Genomic DNA, 11,558 nt, shown 5'->3' with positions numbered 1-11,558 from the left:
CATGAAATTCCATGAAATTCTCCAGGCCAGAATACTGGAGTGGGTAGCCAATCCCTTCTCCAGGGGATCCTCCCAACCCAGGGATCAAACCAGGTCTCCCACGTTGCAGGTGAGTTCTTTACTATATGAGCCACCAGGATAGCTCAAGAAAACAGAGAGACAAAGAAAATATCATTTTATGTAAGAAGAAGTTGACTTAAATAAAGCAATGTAATCAATTCACATTTTAGCAACCCAAAATCAAAAACCATGAAATTTTACTTATCAGAGACTAAATGGAAACATTTCCTTTAAGCTAGGGAAAATAGTCCTCAGTACATAGATTAATCAAGTTCTTCAGTTTTCTGTTAAGCCATGATTTGTCTTCATAATCCACTTTAGTATGATTTTCCACATAGAAACTTTGGATTGGTATTCAAGATGACATCAAATTGTCATTTCCGTATCAAACACTTAAACCTGAATGTTCAGAGATTAAGCTGTAGTTCTTAAAAACTTTTACTGGAAATTTTACACATATTCAGTTCCAAGTTCTACCACTATTAAATAAAAATTATTCTAACACTTGTTAAACATAGCAAGAAAGACTTTATTAAAGCTTTCGCAAAAGGGGAGAGACACAGAAAACTCAACTCAGAATATGGCAATGATAACTGGGGATTTATAATCAATCAGATGAGTGAGGGGGCTAGTGGATCAAATATGTTCAAGGGGAACTTCATTAGAAATCAAGGGTAGAGAGATTCTTTGTTAACTGTCTTAATGGATTTTTACTAAAGGCAGGTCAAGAAGTTAGATATCAGGGGTGGGTTGGGGGACAAGAAGTTTAACCAGATATCAAGAGTGAGGGAAGATTCTTGATAAATCAATTCAGCCTTGACAGGCTAAAGTTGAGGCCTAGAAAAAGAGGGTTCATAGGAGCTTGACTAAAGTTTGGTAAAGGAAGAAACTTTTACTATTTACTTGTTTTATGATCTGTATTGGGAAAAAAAAAAAAACTTGAGGGGTTAATTCAACCATATTTCCTAGTATTTTCAGTATTTGCCATAGATCTGACATTATCATAAAGACTGAGTGAAAGAAGAAAAATGTATGATTCTGTGCCAGTTTAAAAAAGGTCAGTGCGATGCTATACACACAGTAGGGACTTTGTATTTAAGAGGTACCTCTTGAGCAACCTATGTGCAGATCAGGAAGCAATACTTAGAACTGGACATGGAACAACAGACTGGTTCCAAATAGGAAAAGGAGTACGTCAAGGCTGTATATTGTCACCCTGCTTATTTAACTTATATGCAGAGTACATCATGAGAAACGCTGGGCTGGAAGAAGCACAAGCTAGAGTCAAGATTGCTGGGAGAAATATCAATAACCTCAGATATGCTGGTGACACCACCCTTATGGCAGAAAGTGAAGAACTAAAAAGTTTCTTGATGAAAGTGAAAGAGGAGAGTGAAAACGTTGGCTTAAAACTCAACATTCAGAAAACTAAGATCAAGGCATCTGGTCCCGTCACTTCATGGGAAATAGATGGGGAAACAGTGGAAACAGTGTCAGACTTTATTTTGGGGGGGCTCCAAAATCACTACAGATAGTGATTACAGCCATGAAATTAAAAGACACTTACTCCTTGAAAGGAAAGTTATGGCCAACCTAGATAGCATATTAAAAAGCAGAGACATTACTTTGCCAACAAAAGTCCATCTGGTCAAGGCTATGGTTTTCCAGTGGCCATGTATGGATGTTAGAGTTGGACTGTGAGGAAAACTGAATGCTGAAAAATTGATGCTTTTGAACTGTGGTGTTGGAGAAGACTCTTGAGAGTCCCTTGGACTGCAAGAAGATCCAAACAGTCCATCCTGAAGGCGATTAGTCCTGGGTGTTCATTGGAAGGACTGATGCTGAAGCTGAAACCAATATTTTGGCCACATCATGCGAAGAGTTGACTCATTGGAAAAGACCCTGATGCTGGGAGGGATTGGGGGCAGGAGGAGAAGGGGATGACAGAGGATGAGATGGCTGGATGGCATCACTGACTCAATGGATATGAGTTTGAGTGAACTCCGGGAGTTGGCGATGGATAGGGAGGCCTGGCGTGCTGCAATTCATGGGGTCACTAAGAGTCAGACACGACTGAGCGACTGAACTGAACTAAACTGAAATTCCATCTGATATCAACTGTGTGCTTTTAAATGACATCAAAATCTGAAGTTTATCTTTATCATCAATTGAACTAGAGGATTATTACTCACATTTTGGATTATACTGCACATTAAGTGAGATGCTATAAGTTAGAATACACATTATATTATTAAATTTTCAATTTCAATGTAATAAATTTTGAGTTACCTTCTACCATGAACAGATATTAGGGATACAGCAATGCCTATTACAGAAAGATTCCCCTTGAAGAGGGAATATAAACTTTAGACAAGTAATTCTGGGGTGCTACATTTTAGTACTAGAGGTAATAGAACAGTAGTATCACTCACATTGTCAGTATTATCTGCAATCTAGGTCAGGGGAGCAATTTGGGGTTGAGAACTAAACATTTCACAAAAGTCATTAGCTTTCATGGATATTCTGTTGAATTATAAGTGACCTATGAATGTAGCAGAGACTGAAGCAATACTTTCAGTGTTTTCTGGCCTTTGCCTGAGCCATGCTGACATTTGAGGCCTGGGGATCCACTTGCTTGCTCTGATTTCTGAGTTGCTGTCTAAAGGACTTTGCACAGGCCACCTAAGTAGGTACTTTGGTAATTCCATGCTCTTAAAGTGTTTTGCTTAGATGAACCTTAGCACTTTAGTGGGTCATATTTCATGTGTGCTGTATGATCTCAGTATTAGAATTTCAAGTTATTCACAGTAAATTTTCAAGCCATATCCATGTCTTAGTTGCTTTTATTTTTATCCTTTTAACTTTTTATATGCATCTGGGTTTTAAAAAGTGATTGCAAGTTTTTCTATTAAATCCTAGTTTTGGTGATATAGAGTTCTGTTATTTTTCTGTTGAACAATCATGATACAATGGTATTATGTGAGTAATAGTTACACAATCACAATAGTAAAAGATGTTTCTCAGGCTGGGTGGATGAAAGCATGTGCATGCATGCACTTCCACTTACCACATCACTCTGCTTGAACAGCCCCCCCCCCCAATTATATGTGATCATTTTATATTGTTAAGTTAATCATGTTCTCATTATAACTTTCAATTGTAATTCTCTCTCTCTCTTTTTTTTTTTTTTTTTGAGTCTGGCTACTGATTGCTAGCATGCTTTTGTTCATCTGATAAACAGAAAAATGTGAATGCATGTACATATTTGTATATATTAAAAATTGGAAGAATTAACCCAAAGTTTAAAATTCAGTATGTATGGGAGAGGAGGGAATTATGGAATGTAGGAATAGACAGACTTTTGTTAATTGTTTTGTTTTATAAATATATCTTTATAAAATACAATATTTTATATAACTATAAGCAAAATTAAACTAAAAAATCAATTTCCTAAAAATAGAAGAAAATTTAAAATCTGTTTAAATTAATGAATAGGCAGTATGACTAGACAGAAAACATCACAAAGACTTTAAAAGCAGTTCTCCAACTACATATTCCTGAGGAAATGCACATTATGGAAAAAAAATTATCTCAAAACATGTCAAATACTAATTTTCATAAACCTATTGTTGGTAATAACAATAATATTGCTATTTCTTTTTCTTATAGTTATTAATGAGTTCTATCTTACACATTTTTAACAGTTTTATTGAATTATAATTGAGACATATAGTAAACTGTACAATTTTTATATAAGTATATACTCATGGAAACATTACCACAATGAAGAAGATGAACACATTCATCATCCCTCAAATTTCTCCCTATTGCCTTTTAATCTCTTTCACTCTCACAAGTCCAGATTACCTCTTAAAATCCCAAGCAAACACTGACCTGCCTTTTATCACTAGAGATAAGTTTGTGTTTTCAGACATTTCCTATTAGTTAAATCATAAATTATACACTCTACATTGCTGAGGACTCCATGGGGGAAATAACTAGCTTCTTAAGATTCATATATGGTATTGCATGTATCAACTGTTCATTCATTTTTATTGTGCAGTAACATTGTATTGTGTGGATACAACACTATTTATTCATTCACCTGTTGCTGAACAATTAGATTAATCCAATTTGGGGTTATTACAAAAAAAGCTTCTACAAAAATTAATATGTGAGTCTCTGTGCAAACACATTATTTCTTCTCTCTTAGGTAATACCTGGAAGTGGAATGACTGGGTCATTTGGCAGTTGTATATTTAACTTTTTAAGAAACTGATGACCCAGAGGGATGGAATGGGGAGGGAGGTGGGAGGGAGGTTCAGGATGGGGAATACATGTACACTCATGGTGGATTCAATTCAATGTATGGCAAAACCAATACAATACTGTAAAGTAAAATAAATTAATCAATTAATTTAAAAAATTAAAAAGACAAAAAAATAAAAGAAACTGACTACTTAAGAAACTGCTTCTCAAAGAAGATATGTATTTTATATTTCAATGAGCAGTGTAGGAACCAACTAATTCCTTCAAATTCTCACCAACAGTGGTGGCTTCAAGATGGCAGAGGAATAGAATAGGGAGACCACCTTCTCCCCAACAAATACATCAAAGATCATCTGAATGTGGAACAATTCCCACAGAACAGTTTTTGAAAACTGGCAGAAGAACCCAGATGTCCAGAAAGGTAAATCAAACTCCTTGGAATAAGGTAGAACAAAAGATATAGACAAAAAGGGAGACAAAGTATTTCAAAATGTGGAGCCCTGTCTCTGGGGGAGGGATCCCTGAAGTAGGAGAAGCTTCTACACAATAGGAAATCCCTTCACACAGATAGGGTCGGGGGAAGCTTAGGAACATCAGAAGAAGTACAATGAGACAAAATGGGGGAAATTCACCAGAGACATTGTGAATAATGGCAGTTTTCAGTCAAGAAGCAACTCACAAGCTCACATCAGCCCACAGTGAGTGGGGGTTCAGTGAGGAGACTTGAGCTGCGGGTGTCAGTCCTCAGGGAAAGGATGAGGATTGAAAACTGTGAAGATACTCTGAGAGGGCTAATGTGACACCACACAGACAGAACAGGGAAAATCCTGGAACAACCAGAGAAACAAAGGATTGCCCCATGAGGAAGGATCTAATGCCACACTCTACCTTCTGGTGAGCTCACAGAACAAAGGACCCTGGGCTAGTGAATAATGAAATGGGGCAAGCTGGCTATGGTCTACAGCCCAAGAGGCAGAGAAGTAGGCCTGCAGTTGGCGGAGGTGGAAGGCAAGGATGCAGCTACCATCAAGCCATGAGGGGCTGTGTGTTCCTACCCACATCTTCCTGGGATTCTGAGTGACTCAAATCTGAAAAGTGTGCCACAGCCCAAGACAGGTCCACTCGGGAAGTGCATAAACTGCCTAAGACTGGCAAACCCCACATGGTGAGCTTGGAGCCCAAGTGGCCTGTCTCTGCTGAGGGCCTCACAAACAGGAACCCACTCCCTTGGGAGGTGTGTGGCCCGGTTTGGGCTGTGGCGACCACCCTGTATGGCCCAGACATGGAGAATGCTTCCCACACATGCCAGTGACATTTGTAGCATCCCTCCCTCTCCACAGCATAACTGAGCAAATGAGCCCTAAGAAGCAGCCACTTTCACCCCCTCATGTCATGAAGGTGATCAAATGCTGGAGAGAGACTTAAAAGCAGAAAGTGAAAGTGTTAGTTGCTCAGCTGTGTCCAACTCTTTGTGACCCCACAAACTGTAGCCCACCAGGCTCCTCTGTCCATGGCATTCTCCAGGCATGAATACTGGAGTGGGTTGCCATGCCCTCCCCCAGGGCACCTTCCAAACCCAGGAATCGAACCCAGGTCTCCCACTTTGCTGGCAGATTCTTTACCATCTGAGCCACCAGTACAAGCAGAGTTGGGTCAAAAATCAAAGTGCAAGCTTGAAAGAAAAGAAGGGAGAACCATTCCAAAAATGACAGGTGCAGGAGATCAAAATCCTGTAATTAACATGACACTGTGTACTTTAGGGGATACTGTAGATTTTGAGAGCAAGCACAAGCTGAAACAAGGAAAGATATAAGTGGGAACCGACCCCACACTGCCCACAACGTGTCCAGAGATCTTCTGAGATATATTGGAGGACCTTCTAAGTAGGCAAATTGACTGAAACAGGAAAGTGAAGGAACCATATGGACAGTCCTTTCACTACCACCCTGTAAATAGCTCCTGCTGAAAGGTTGTTGCTGAACCATGAAAAGATGCCAGGATTCTTGGTCTCCGAAGGAGAAGAATTCAATCCAGGGCCAGAGATGAGGCTTGATTGCTCAGAGCTTTTGTGCAATAGAGTTTTATTAAAATATAAATGGATAGAGAAAGCTTCTGACAGACATCAGAAGGGGGCAGAAAGAGTACCCCCTTGTTAGTGTTAGCAATGGAGTTATATACTCTCCAGTTAGTTATTACAATGAATCAAAAGAATGTCTGGAGCTTGTGAAGACCTCACTAGACCTACTCGCATAATTTACATTTTAAGATAACAGGATTAGCCAGGAGGTTTTTTTCCAGAGACAGTCCTCAAACAAGATACATTATCATTATATAATCCTAAGGAATGTGGAGGGGGAAAGTTTGTCCTTTCTTCTTCCTTGAGAATTCCAGACCCCTCTCTCCTTGGGGACCCCTGGACTTCTTATCAACCTGTCTAGGAAATGACTCCCTCACCACCCCCTATTTTAATTTTTATTATTTTTAATTCTATTTTTTAACTTACCCTCCCCTCCTTTTTTTCATATTGCCCTAGTATGGCCCATTATTGTTCCTTTCATTTTTATGTTTTATCACTACTTTTTCCTTTTTTTAAAAAAAGACACCTTATTTTTTAAATAAATTCCATATTTTAATTTTTGTGTTCAACATTTTGTTTTGACACTGTACTTATAAGAGATTAACTTTTACTCTAGGCTTTTAATTTTTCCTTTCTGATATTTTGTTATTAATTTTGTATCTTTGAGAGTCTAATTTTAGTGCCCATATTCAGTTAGGGATTTGACAATTGACTTGATTACTTTCTTCTCTTTCAATTCTCCCTTTTCTCCTCTTTCTCCTCTTTTCCCTTTCTTCCTCTTCTGTTGTCTATATAATTCCGTGAATATCTTTGGGTTTTCCTGGATGGGGAGAATTGTTTCACTAATAATCTAGTGGTTTTGTCTTATGTGATATGTGGCCTGAGAAATCTTAATGCTACTGTAAGAGGTGAGGACTGAACTCCAGAGGCAGGAGACTCAACCCCAGGACTCTGGGCCATCAGTGAACTTCATACTCCATGGAACATTAATAGAGGGAAGCCTGCAAAAGGGCCTCCATTTTTGCACTTAGACCAAGCTCATGCAAGAGCCAGCAAGCCCCAGTGCAATATCCCTCACACCAGCCCTTCAGCAAAACAGGAACACAACCCTGCACATTAGCAGACGGGCAGCCCAAAGCCATACCAAGCCCACAGACACCCCCAAGACATACTATTGGACACAGCACTACCCTTCAGAGAGATGAGATCCAGCTCCACCCACCAGGACACAGGAACACATCCCCCAGCCAAGAAATCTTCACAAGGCCCTGGTCAAACCCCACCCATGGAGACTCCATGGAGACTCCGTGCAGACTCCACAACTAAGAGGAGCTGCAACCCAGCCTGCAGAAGGGAGATCCAAGGACAAAAAAATAAATAAAACGAAAAGATAGAGAAATATGCAGCAGGTGAAGGACCATGGTAAAACCCACCAGACCGGACAAACAAGGAGGAATAAGGAGTCTACCTGGAAAATAACTCAGAATAATGACAGTAGGAAGTGTGAAAGTGTTAATCACTCAGTCGTATGCAACTCTTTGTGATGCCAACGATAATAAAGATGCTCCAAAATCTTTCAAACAAAATGAAGTCAGGGATAAATAAACTGGAAGCATGAATAGAGATGTACAAGAAAAGCTTGACAACGATTTGGAAGAATTAAAGAATAAATGGTCAATAATGAACAGTGTAATAACTGAGAATAAAAAATGTTCTAGAGGAAACCAACAGTGGAGTAACTGAGGCAGAAGAATGGATAAATGAGCTAAAAGATAGAATGCTGGAAGTAACTGAAGCAAAGAAGAATAAAGGAAAAAGGATAAAAAGAAATGAGGACAGTCTCAGAGACCTCTGTGACAACATAAAACACCCAACATTCAAATTATAGGAGTCCCAGAAAAAGACAAAAAGAAAGGGCAAGAAAAGGTATTTGAGGAGATAACCAAAAACTTCCCTAAAATGGGAAAGGAAATAGCCACCAAAGTCCAGAAAGCCCAGAGTCTAATACAAGATAAATCCAGAGTAACTCACCAAGACACATATTAATCAAACTAAAAAAAATTAAATACAAAGAACAAATGATAAAAGCAGCAGAGGAAAAGCAACATATGCAAGGGGATGCCCATAAGGCTAACACCTGATGTTTCAACAGAAACATTTCAGTGAAAAGGAAATGTCAGGAATATTTATAAAATGAGGAAAAGGAAAAACCTATAACCAAAAATACTCTATCCACCTACGACCATTTTCAGATTTGAGGAGAAATCAAAAGTGTTACTGACAAGCAAAAGTTAAGAGAATTCACCTGAACCAAATCAGCTCTTGAACAAATGCTAAAGAAATTTCTCTACACAGGAAACACAGCAAAGGCCTATAAAAACAAACCCAGAACAAGATAGTGAATGGTAATGGGATAATACTTACCAAAAATTACCTTAAACATAAACAGGCTAAATGCTCCAATGAAAGACATTTGTTGTTTAGTCACTCAGTCTTGTCCAACTATTTGGGACCACATGAACTGCAGCATCCAGAACACTAAGATCATAGCATCCGGTCCCATCACTTCATGGGAAATAGGTGGGGAAACAGTGGCTGACTTTATTTTTCTGGGCTCCAAAATCACTGCAGATGGTGATTGCAGCCATGAAATTAAAAGACGCTTACTCCTTGGAAGGAAAGTTATGACCAACCTAGACAGCATATAAAAAGCAGAGGCATTACTTTGCCAGCAAAGGTCTGTCTAGTCAAGGCTATGGTTTCTCCAGTGGTCATGGATGGATGTGAGAGTTGGATTATAAAGAAAGCTGAGAGCTGAAAAACTGATGCTTTTGAACTGTGATGTTGGAGAAGACTCTTGAGAGACCCTTGGACTGCAAGGAGATCCAACCAGTCCATCCTAAAATAGATCATTCCTGGATGTTCATTGGAAAGATTGATGTTGAAACTGAAAACCCAATACTTTGGCCACCTGATGTGAAGAGCTGACTAATTTGAAAAGACCCTGATTCTGGGAAATATTGGGGGCTGGAGAAGAAGGGGACGACAGAGGATGGATGAGATTGGATGGCATCATTGACTCAATGGACATGGGTTTGGGTAGACTCTGGGAGTTGGTGATGAACAGGGATGTCTGGCGTGCTGCGGTTCATGGGGTTGTAAAAAGTCAGACATGACTGAGCAACTGAACTGAACTGAACTGAACTGCAGCATGCCAGGCTTCCCTGTCCATTATCTCCCAAAGTTTGCTCAAACTCATATGCATTGAGTCAGTGATGCCATCCAGCCATCTCATCCTCTGTCATCTCCTTCTCTTCCTTCCTTCAATCTTTCCAAGCATCAAGGTCTTTTCCAATGGGTCAGCTCTTTGCTTCAGGTGGCTAAAGTTTCTATAACTTCAGGTCTAGCATCAGTCATTCCAATGAATATTCATGCTTGATTTCCTTTAGGATTGACTGGTTTAATACATTTGCTGGCCAGGACTTTCAAGAGTATTCTCCAAAATTACAGTCCAAAAGCATCAATTCTTTGGTGTTAAGTCTTCTTTATGGCCCAGCTCTCACATCCATACATGACTACAGGGAAAACCATAGCTTTGACTAGACAGACTTTTAACTTCAAGTAACATTTCTACTTTTTTTAAAATACACTGTCTAGGTTTGTCATATTTTTTCCTCCAAAGAGTAAGTGTCTTTTAATTTAATGGCTGCAGTCATCATCTACAGTGATTTTGGAGCTGAAAGAAATAGTCTGCTGCTGTTTCCATTTTTTCCTCCATCTATTTGCCATGAAGTTGTGGGACTGGATGTCATGACCTTAGTTTTTTGAATGTTGAGTTTCTGGTCAGCTTTTTCACTCTCTTCTTTCACCTTCACCAAGAGGTTCTTCAGTTCCTCTCTGCTTTCTGCCATTAAGGTGGTATCATCTGCATGTCTGAAATTATTGATATTTCTCTTGGCAATCTTGATTCCAGATTGAGCTTCATCTAGCCCTGCATTTCACATGATAAGTTAAATAAGCAGGGAGACAACATACAGTTCTGATGTACTCCTTTCTGAATTTTAAACCAGTTCATTCTTCCATGTCTGGTTGTATCTGTTGGTTCTTGACCTGCATACAGTTTCCTAAGGAGGCAAGGAAGGTGGCCTAGCATTGCCATCCCTTTCAGAATTTTCCAGTTTGCTTTGATCTGCACAGTCAAAGGCTTTAGTGTAGTCAGTGAAACAGAAGTTGTTTTTTCTGGAATCCCCTTGCTTTTTCTATGACCCAACAGATGTTGACATCTTTATCTCTGGACCCTCTGTCTTTTCTAAATCCAACTTTTACATCTGGAATTTTTCAGTTCATGTATTGTTGAAGCCTAGCTTGAACAATTTTGAGCATTTCCATGCTAGCATGTGAAAAGAGGGTAATTGTGCAAGAGTTTGAATATTCTTTGACTGCTTTCCTTTGCGATTGGATTGATAACTGATATTTTCCAATCCTGTGGACTTTGCTGAGTTTTCCAAATTTCATGGCATATTGAGTGCAGCACTTTAATAGCATCATTTTTTAGGATTTGAAGTATCTCAGCTGGAATTCTGTCATCTCCACTAGGTTTGTTTATAGCAATGCTTCTTATGGCCTGCTTGACTTCATGCTTCCTGATGAGTGCTCTAGGTGAGTGATCACACCATCACAGTTATCTGGGTCATTAAGACCTTTCTTTGTACAGTTTTTCTATATATTCTTCCAACTACTTCTTACTATCTTCTGCTTCTGTTAGATTCATACTGTTTCTGTCTTTTATTGTGCCTATCTTTGCATGAAATGTTTCACTGGTATCTCTAATTTTCTTGAAGAGATCACTAGTCTTTCCCATTCTATTTTCTCTCTCTCTCTCTTTTTTTGAATGTTCACTTAAGAAGGCTTTGTCATCTCTCCTTGCTATTCTTTGCAACTCTGCATTCAGACAGATGTATCTTTCCTTTTCTCCTTTGTCTTTCTCGTCTCTTTTCTTCTCTGCTATTTGTAAGGCTTCCTCAGACAACCATTTTGCATTTGTGCATTTATTTTTTAGGGAGATGGTTTTTATCATCCCTTCCTGTAAAAAGTTATGAACCTCTGTCCATAGTTCTTCAGGCATTTGTCTATCAGATCTAATCCCTTGAGT

Source organism: Muntiacus reevesi, chromosome 4, assembly GCF_963930625.1.
Source record: "Muntiacus reevesi chromosome 4, mMunRee1.1, whole genome shotgun sequence".
Classification (NCBI taxonomy): domain Eukaryota; kingdom Metazoa; phylum Chordata; class Mammalia; order Artiodactyla; family Cervidae; genus Muntiacus; species Muntiacus reevesi.
This window is presented reverse-complemented; position numbering follows the sequence as displayed.